The sequence below is a fragment of the Helianthus annuus genome, chromosome 10 (assembly GCF_002127325.2).
Source record: "Helianthus annuus cultivar XRQ/B chromosome 10, HanXRQr2.0-SUNRISE, whole genome shotgun sequence".
NCBI lineage: Eukaryota > Viridiplantae > Streptophyta > Magnoliopsida > Asterales > Asteraceae > Helianthus > Helianthus annuus.
In genome coordinates this window covers 129,425,173-129,434,214 of record NC_035442.2, presented here as the reverse complement: position 1 = coordinate 129,434,214, position 9,042 = coordinate 129,425,173, and positions in this window count along the sequence as shown.

The following is a 9,042-nucleotide window of genomic DNA, read 5'->3' as shown; positions in this document are numbered from 1 at the left end:
TTTTAACATGTTTAACTCGTCACTTTTAGTCTAGTGCTTGTTTAGGGTCGTAAGATAAGCGGTCTTGACAACCGCTTAGACTTTCGAACCCGACCCGTTTGGTCGATCATTAGGATCAGACTAAGCATATTATGTGACCATAGTTGTATAGGAAATAACCTTCCGAGGTTATACCTTATGGTCACTTAGTTTAATTAGTTGTATGATAGGTAGTTTATATGCCTTAGGAAAATGACCAAAATGCCCTTTTCATGCATAATTGGATTTTAAGCATATGTAACTTAATTTTTGCCACATAAACTGATTATGCAACATATTTAAACATGTTAAGGCATATAATACTTGTCATAGGACTAGTTAGGGGTCTCGAACGCGCATTCGCGCGAACGACGCGTTAAAGTGGCGTAAGCTACCTTAATGGGTCGTAACAGGTCGTAAGCACTTAGGATAGGTTCCGATTTAGAATGTAGGCTTTGTTAAACCATATCACATGAGTTCCAATACTCATTTGGTTTACGAGACCTCATTCTACCCGATCTTCCGATTTAGGTGTCGATTTATTAACTAGCGATCCGATTGCTAGGTACCACTTGATTTCCTTAGTTTTCCCGAGCATTGCTAGTTCATTAGATCGAGGATACCTTGCAATTCAATGTGAGTACATAGTTTCCCTATTTTACTGTTTTCAATTGTTTTGGGGTGATTCATATGTGTTAAACGATTTCGATGCTTTCAACGATGATTTCAAAAACGAATACTATGGTTTATATTAAACATAACGATTTCGATAATGTGAACGAACTTATTGGACGTATTTACATAACGAATGACATTCATTAACAATGATTAAGACGACCAGTATTAGGTTATGGTACCATAGGATCTGACAAAATCCCGTTATCGGGCTGCCACCATGGTTATGTATGGGGGTTATGTGGGTAACGACTGAACCTGATGATTGTTAACTTACCCTTTGGTGGTTTGTTAATACGAGTTGAACGATGGACGAGTTGCGAAGGTTTGAATGTTATAAGCGAGACGACCAAAAGTTAGTTTTTCATAATTAAAACGAGAACGATTTGAACGATTGAACGATTTTGAATGATTATGAATGATTTGAACGATTGAACGATTTGAACGATTTAAACGATTTAAACAAATGAATGAAGGTCTATTACATGAACGAGTTAAACGATTTTAAACGATGGGTTTTTGGTATGTGATTAGATAACGGGACGGGTGTAATGTGATAAAAGCATGGTAGGTACGCCGCTGGTACTTCTTATATATAAGTGCTTTTATCAAATTACATACCGTGGCGTTATTTAGTTCACTTGGACGAACGATTTTAAACGATGTCACACAACGATGTTTACTATACGATATAAACCATACGAGTTTTATTACGAGAACGATTCACAATTTGGTTTACTTAAACAAATGTCTGGGTTAAGATTCATGGCAACGAGTTTTATAAACTATAACCAACTTTTTTTGAGTTGGTTAATCATATTGCAATTACCCCATCCTTAGTGTGGATAATGGTTCCTGCAGTTTTCGCATCTAAAAGTGGTTCCTATTGTACCCCATCCTTATATATATATAAAGCAAATGTGATGGACATGGATGTAATTTTACATCACATACAACTTTAAAAGCAATATATACAAATAAGAACAACACAATTGAGAGGGATATAATAGTAAAAAACATTAATTTTTAAGACACTAGAGGATATAATGGTAAATTAATCATGCTCCTATAGTTAAAATCTAGATTTCATTTCCATCTTTACCCTTTTGACCCTTTCTCTACCCACAAAATTGTTACTGCTCTTACTTTAATACTGGCCTTTTTTCTTTCAGTAATTGTCTTTTAATACTGGCCCTTATCGACTACCTTATCAAGATTGGATCCAACTTATTTCTGCATCATCAACATCGTTAATTAGTTTTGATGACACCCTTAATCGAATGGTACATCAAGTGTTTATTTCCTTTTTCTCTCAAAATCGCTGATGTTATGGAAATCGTTGGTCAAGTGTTTGATTTCACGCTTACTAGTAACAAATACAAGTAAGGCTTTAAGGGTTTTTGCATCGATTGTTATGTATTTTGTTGATTTATGTTACCAGTTTATGTATATTGTTGGCCATTCATTATTTGATGACTTTTTAGCCCTAATTTTAAATATCTATGTGCATTATTGGGTTTTAGATCAGTGGAGTGTTTGAAGTTGAACCAAGAATTTACCTGGTTTTATATACACATGTTCATTTTTCACTAGGGCATATGAATATGTCAGGTTCTGAGTTTAGGGAATCCATATAGACCATGGCTTCCTAATTATCTCTTCTGGAAGTGACAAAGTTCCTCTAATACTAAAAGAGTAAATTACAAATTTTGTCCTTTATGTTTACACCAAATTGCAGGCGTTGTCCTTTAGCGTAAAAGTTGACAAGTTTTGTACTTAATGTTCTAAAATCTTGCACGTTATGTCCTTTAGGCCAAACCCAGTTAGATTTTTTGGTTAAATCTGGTCATGTGCCTTGCACATGAGGGCATTGTTGTCTTTTCATCTCTTCAGGGACTATTGTGTAAAACAATTCATGTTTAAGGACTAGTTTATAATAAACAGAAAAATCAAAGAAATATAATGTTTTTATCTGTATCTCTACCTCTCTATCTCTCTGTCTCTCTCTATTGGCCAACAACCACCACAAGCTACCATCCTCCACCATTTTCAAATCATCATAACACCACAACTAATGAACACAAGCCATCATCACCCCAAATGCCCAACCAACAAATGAACACACACACACACACTCGCAGCTAATACTCAGCCTTCACCCATATCCATACAGCCAACACCACTGCTAGAAAACCTCCGACGGCCACCACCTGAAACCTCCAGCAACCACCCCTTAACGATTAGAACTTACAAACTTGGGCCTGGAAACGCAAAGACCATATAGCATTGCAGCCCACTACTCACAAACTCTGTCAAACCCCAACACAGGTGTACCACCTAATCTTTTAAAAGACTAAATTTGAGAAGAAGAAGAATATATATGGTTTTGTGGCTGATAATTTTGAACTTGTGAGTTACGATCCCTACCAGAAAATACAAATGAAAATGGCGGCTTAAATCAGAATGATGTGAGGCTTCGATGTCACAGGAATGATGTGCAACTTTGATGTCACTAGAAAATGGCGGGTTGTAGACGGGTTCTCAACTCAGATCTGAGATAAGCTTTACTCGCAAACTTCTCAACAACAAATTCCCCATCTCCACTCTCGTTTTCACTACCATTTTGTTCATCTGATTTGAACTCCGTCACAAACTCTTTATCCTCTGCTATTCATTGATCTGTGGGCATAGTTTAAGATTGTCATTCAATTGAGAAAACAATTTTGTTGAATAGATAGAGAGGATAGTTGAACATGTAATGGGTGGAGAATAAGACATGAGTGTTCACCATAACTATGGATGATGGGTGTTGTACCATCTGCAAATGGAGAAAGAGGAGAGAGAGTGAGGGAGGGAGAGAGAGAAAGTGCAAAAATTTTTATTATATCTTTTTATTTTGTACACAATAGCCCCTTAATATTAGTTGTACATAATAGTCTCTAAAGAGATGAAAAGGCAACAATGCCCTCATGTGCAAGACACATGACCAGATTTAACCAAAAAATCTAACTGGGTTTGGCCTAAAGGACACAACGTGCAAGATTTTGGAACATTAAGTACAAAACTTGTCAACTTTTTCTCTAAAGGACAGCGCCTGCAATTTGGTGTAAACATAAAGGACACAACTTGTAATTACTCTATTAAAAATGTAAGATTTTCTTTAATTCTTGATCGATTACTTGTCTTTCCATTTTATTTTTTACTATAAACTTAAATTTATCAAAATTATTATGTAGGGTTTGGTAAAAACTTGATCTCGGAAGAAAACCCTTATGGTGGTAGTTGTGAAGTAACCAGTAGAATCTCAATTTTCAGTTATTTGTTTTGAGTTTTGTTGAAATTATTAGTGGGATTTTGGAATTTAGGATATTGTTTGGTAATTTATGTTAATTGAATATGCAGGCTGTGTTTTGTTAGTATAAAGATAACACGCAGTTTTGTGGGGGGGGGGGTGATGTGTGCAAAATGCAACATATAAATTACATCAAATGAGGCATAAAACTAACCCTTTTTAGTACGAATGTTGGAAAAAGTGTGTTTTTGTCTTCCTTTTGAATTTACAGGACCAAATGAGCTTAAATGAGCAAAAGGAACAAATATACAGCAAAAACCAACATAAATACAAAGAAAAGAAATAAACGTGACATGCCTGACCCCTCGGCAACAACCCCAAGAGCAAAAACAAGAAACAGAAGGGTGACCACGACCCGTGCCCACTGAACACGGGGGCGTGGTCAGATGTCTGCAGAAAGGACAAAGCTGTGGAAGCTTCTACGCCCACCACGGGGGCATGTCCAGCTCAGCACGGGGCGTGGTCAACGCTAAGATTCGCAGAATGTTGCAAAATCTTGGAAGTTGATGCGTGCGTAGCGTTATATGTTTTTATTGATATTTTAAACCCTTTTTAACACTTTAGTTAAGTTTTAAATTTATAAAACACGATATTTTACTAAAACTAAACACACATATGGGCAAGTGCACCCATCGTGAGCGTAGTATAGCGTTTGTAAGATACCGAGGTCGTCCAAGGACACAAGAGCTTTTAATACCGGTTTATCCTTAACATCTAATCAAATCACAAAATTTTAGAAAAGGTTTTGAACATAAAAATAAAATCTAAAAAAATGCTGAAAATAAAAATAAAATAAAAACAGATAGACAAGATGAATCACTTGGATCCGACTCGCCTTTAATGTAACCTTTGATGATTTCCGCACTTTTGCAATTTTTAAGAGATTATCTTAGTTATAGTAGTAGGCCCCTCTTTTGAAGGTGACGTTACCCTCAACCCAGTGGTTTGAGTCAGCAAGGATAAAATCCCAAAGAGTCGGAATATTGAAAGATAATTAATTAAGTTATTAATGCGAAATGTGGTAGGCCCCTCTTTTGAAGGCGACGTTACCCTCGGCTAAGTGGTTTGAGTCAGCAGGGATACAATCCCAAGTAGCCGGGTTAATGTATTAATAGTAGTTTACATATGAGGGGATCAAGCCATTCACACCCCCGCCATCCAATACCAGTGGGTATTGAAGGAGGTCCTAGTAAGCTTGACCCAGGTCCTTGCAGGATCTATACACTGAACAAGGCAAGAACCTTACCAAACCATTCCCTTAACCCCCGACCAGGTAGCCAACATATCTCTATATAGACCGTAGAGATATGAATGGTGAAAATCTTTTATTTTATATAGACAGTAAAATAACGTCAAGACACCACGGACAAATGATAAGGAAGTTTCACCTTCAACATAAGAAACTAGTTATTAAAATCATTGATACAAAACCAATTAAAAAGTGCAAAAAGATTAAAAATCAAAAGTATTACATTAAATGCTTGTCTTCACCAAGTGATGTTAGAGACTTAGGCAAACATGGACTTTGATTGTCAAGAACTCTTACTATCAATCTTGGATCCCAAGACTACTACACACACTCTAAGGTGGATGATGGATGATGGTGGTGGATGTGGGTGTTGTAGTGGTGGTGGAGTGGTGGTGAAGTGGGAGAGAGGTGGTTTGCCAAGTGATGCCTTTGAAGTGAACCAAGCACCCCTATTTATAGCCCGCACAGAAGCCCGGACACGGCCCCGTGTCCGTTGGACACGGCCCGTGGCCATCCACTTTCTCTTTCTTCATTAATTACAATTTGTTTGCATTAGCTCCACACGCCCCCGTGTTCGCTGGGCACGGCCCCGTGTGCAGAAGCGTATCTGTACTATCAAGATTTGCTAGATTATGCAAATCTTAGCGTTGACCATGGCTCGTGTTGAGCTAGGCACGCCCCCGTGCTGGGAATAGAAGCTTCTACAACTTTGTCTTTTCTGCAGACACCTAGCCACGCCCCCGTGTTCGCTGGGCATGGGGCCGTGGTCAGCCTTCTGTTCTCTTGTTTTTGCTTGGGAAGATGCTGTCGAGGGGTCGGGCATACCACGTTTATTCCTTTCCTTTGTATTTATGTTAGATTTTGCTGCATATTTGTTCCTTTTGTCCAATTAAGCTCATTTGGTCCTGAAAATACAAAAGGAAGACAAAAGCTGTTGGTGCATGCGTCTGTCGACTTCGTCTTGTATCGAGTCTTGTATTGTATTAGATAGATCAGGGCACACAAAACGAGAAAAGTGTGTTTGTGGGAATTTTGCACGAAATAACACAGGGGTTATTTCGTACGAAATTAGGGAGTGATTTCGCACGAAATCAGATTTCGTGTGAAACCTAATTTCGCGTGGGATGGTTCGTGCGAAATTACCTCTCCTATAAATACCCTTCGTGTCTTGTCATTTGTAACTTTCCGGCTCAAGTACCGAACTGCTGCCGAAGTGTCTACTGATTGTAAAAAGCTGTTATATCAATAGAAAAGACATTTAAAGTGACTTGCAAGCTGAATTACCTTGATACGTCTATTTCCGCCTTTCGTTTCAAGCAAAAAATCTTCTGAACAACTCGTTCGGGTCAACAAACGATCCTACAAGTGGTATCAGAGTCGGGAGGAGGAGTTCTAGCAAATTCAGCTTGATTTCATCAAATTTTCTAACTTCTACACCTTCTTTTCTAAATTGAACTAGTTTTAACGGATAAAATGGTTTGAATTTCGCACATTACATGCGATATAGTGTTTTAACAAAGCCTTGAGAAAATTGGACCTAAAATCGGGCTAAAACCTGATCAATTTGACAAAAGTTTAACCGACATGATGACATCAGCATAATTTCGCATGGAATAGCATCTTAATTTCGCACGAAATTACATTTTGTGATTGATTTCGTTTGAAATTGGTGTTAATTTCATACGAAATTAGTATTTCGTTTGAGATATTTCATACGAAATTACTATTTCGTTCCAAATAGGTTGATTTCGTTTGAATCTGAGTGTAATTTCGCACGAAATTATATTTCGTTTGGTTATTTCACATCAAATCACTATTTCGTTTGAAATTACTGATTTCGTGTGAGTTGCTATTTCGTGTGAACATGTTAATTTCGCTTGAAGAATTTCACGTGAAAGTGTCTGATTTTGAAACTTGTTACCGAATCATGGAAGAGGAATTCTATAACGCGTTTGCTACATCCCCGACTACTCCGGCAACCATTACTCAAAACATGAACATGGAAAATGAGACTGGAACTTTACAAAAACCACCGAAGCTTATGGGAATCGAAGAGTACTATGGTTGGAAAGATCGATTTGGAAATTGGGTTCAAGCTAATCATTTGAGATCTTGGGAGTGTATTGAGAAAAAGTATGTACTACCACGTACAGATTTGGGAGTTGAGAAAAAGATTTCCTAATTTACAGATAAAGAATGAGACATGTACAAAGCTGAAAAGATGATGATAAGTTTACTACAGCAAGCTATTAAAGAAGACATATTCATATTGCTTCAACATCATAAAACTTCACGTTCAATTTGGGAAGCACTTCGAATTAAGTTTGCTGGAAGTGAAAAGATGATCAAGAGTAAAAAGGCATTGTTAAAGAAAGAATTTGACTTATTTACAAGTTTTTCGGGATAAGATACAAAGAAATTGATTGAAAGATATTGTCACTTAGTCCGGTCAATGTCATTGTTAGATATCAACAAAGATCGTGAGGAATGGGTTGACAAATTAGCTGATGCTTTACCTCAGAAAGAATGGGGAACATTTTTGATGATCTTAAAGAATACCGGAGAATATGATGGGTTGACAATTTCTCAGTTCATCGAAAAGATTGAAGGACAAGATCTTGAACAACAAAAGATTGCTAGAATGAACAATCCAAGTGCGCAACAAGATGTTAAGATGTACTTCAAAGGGGGTGTTCAAGATATCGAAGCAAGTCCAAAAATTCAAACTGCTTTTAGTGCTGAAAACTCATCTGGAACAATTAATCAAAGTCCAAACAGCAGTAGTGGAGGTTCTTCATATCCAAGTGTTAATCCGAAGAGTTCAACTTCAAGTTATCAGTCTCAAAGCTCAAAAAGTGGAAATGGTTATGTGATACAGTGCAATATTGCATTGAATCTTTCGAATGGTCAAAGTTTTTCTGAAGAAGTTGCTAAAGATCACATGGCATTACTGGCTACAGTACTAGAATCCTATGATGGATTGGTTGCAGGAAGGATCGGAAATCCTATGTTGACGAAAGATGATTACGATCAGATTGATGCAAAAGAAATGGTGCTGATGGATATCAAATGGTGTTTAGCGAGTGTTTTGAGAAGAGCTGAAAAATTCAAGATGATTACAGGAAGAAATGATCTCTTGGATGCAAATGTCTCTACCTTAGGTTTTGATAAATCTAAAGTTACTTATTTTCGATGAAGGGAGAAAGACATTTTAAGAGAGAATGCAAAAATCAAGAAGCAAGTGGAGCAAAGAATCCGTTTGGAAAAGATGATTACTATCGGAAAGCCATATATCAACAAGTTGCTCTTCAACCGCATCAACAAAAATAACCACAAACTGCACATGCCAAAATGATTGAAGATGCAAATAAGACAGCTTATTTTGGCATTATTGATCAAGATGATGAAAAAGTGGCAGAAGGTTTCAGCTGGGACAAATACATTCCACCTGATTCAAAAGTTGTAGCTCTCATTGCACAAGTCATTCAAGAACCTGATTTGCTGACAGAATGGATGAAAGTGTTTGACAGTAATGAAACAAGTCAAGAAGAAAAGTCTATTTCTTCAGACGATAGTTCGGAAACAACAATAGTTTTTGATCAATCACCAACTGATGATAGTGGTGATGATGAGGAAGAGATGCATATTAATATTGCAAAAACTCATCTATCTCTTGAAAGTTTTCAATTTTATTTTGCAGATCGATTGGAGAAGTTGAAGAAGAGACGAGCATCAAAAGAACAGAAAA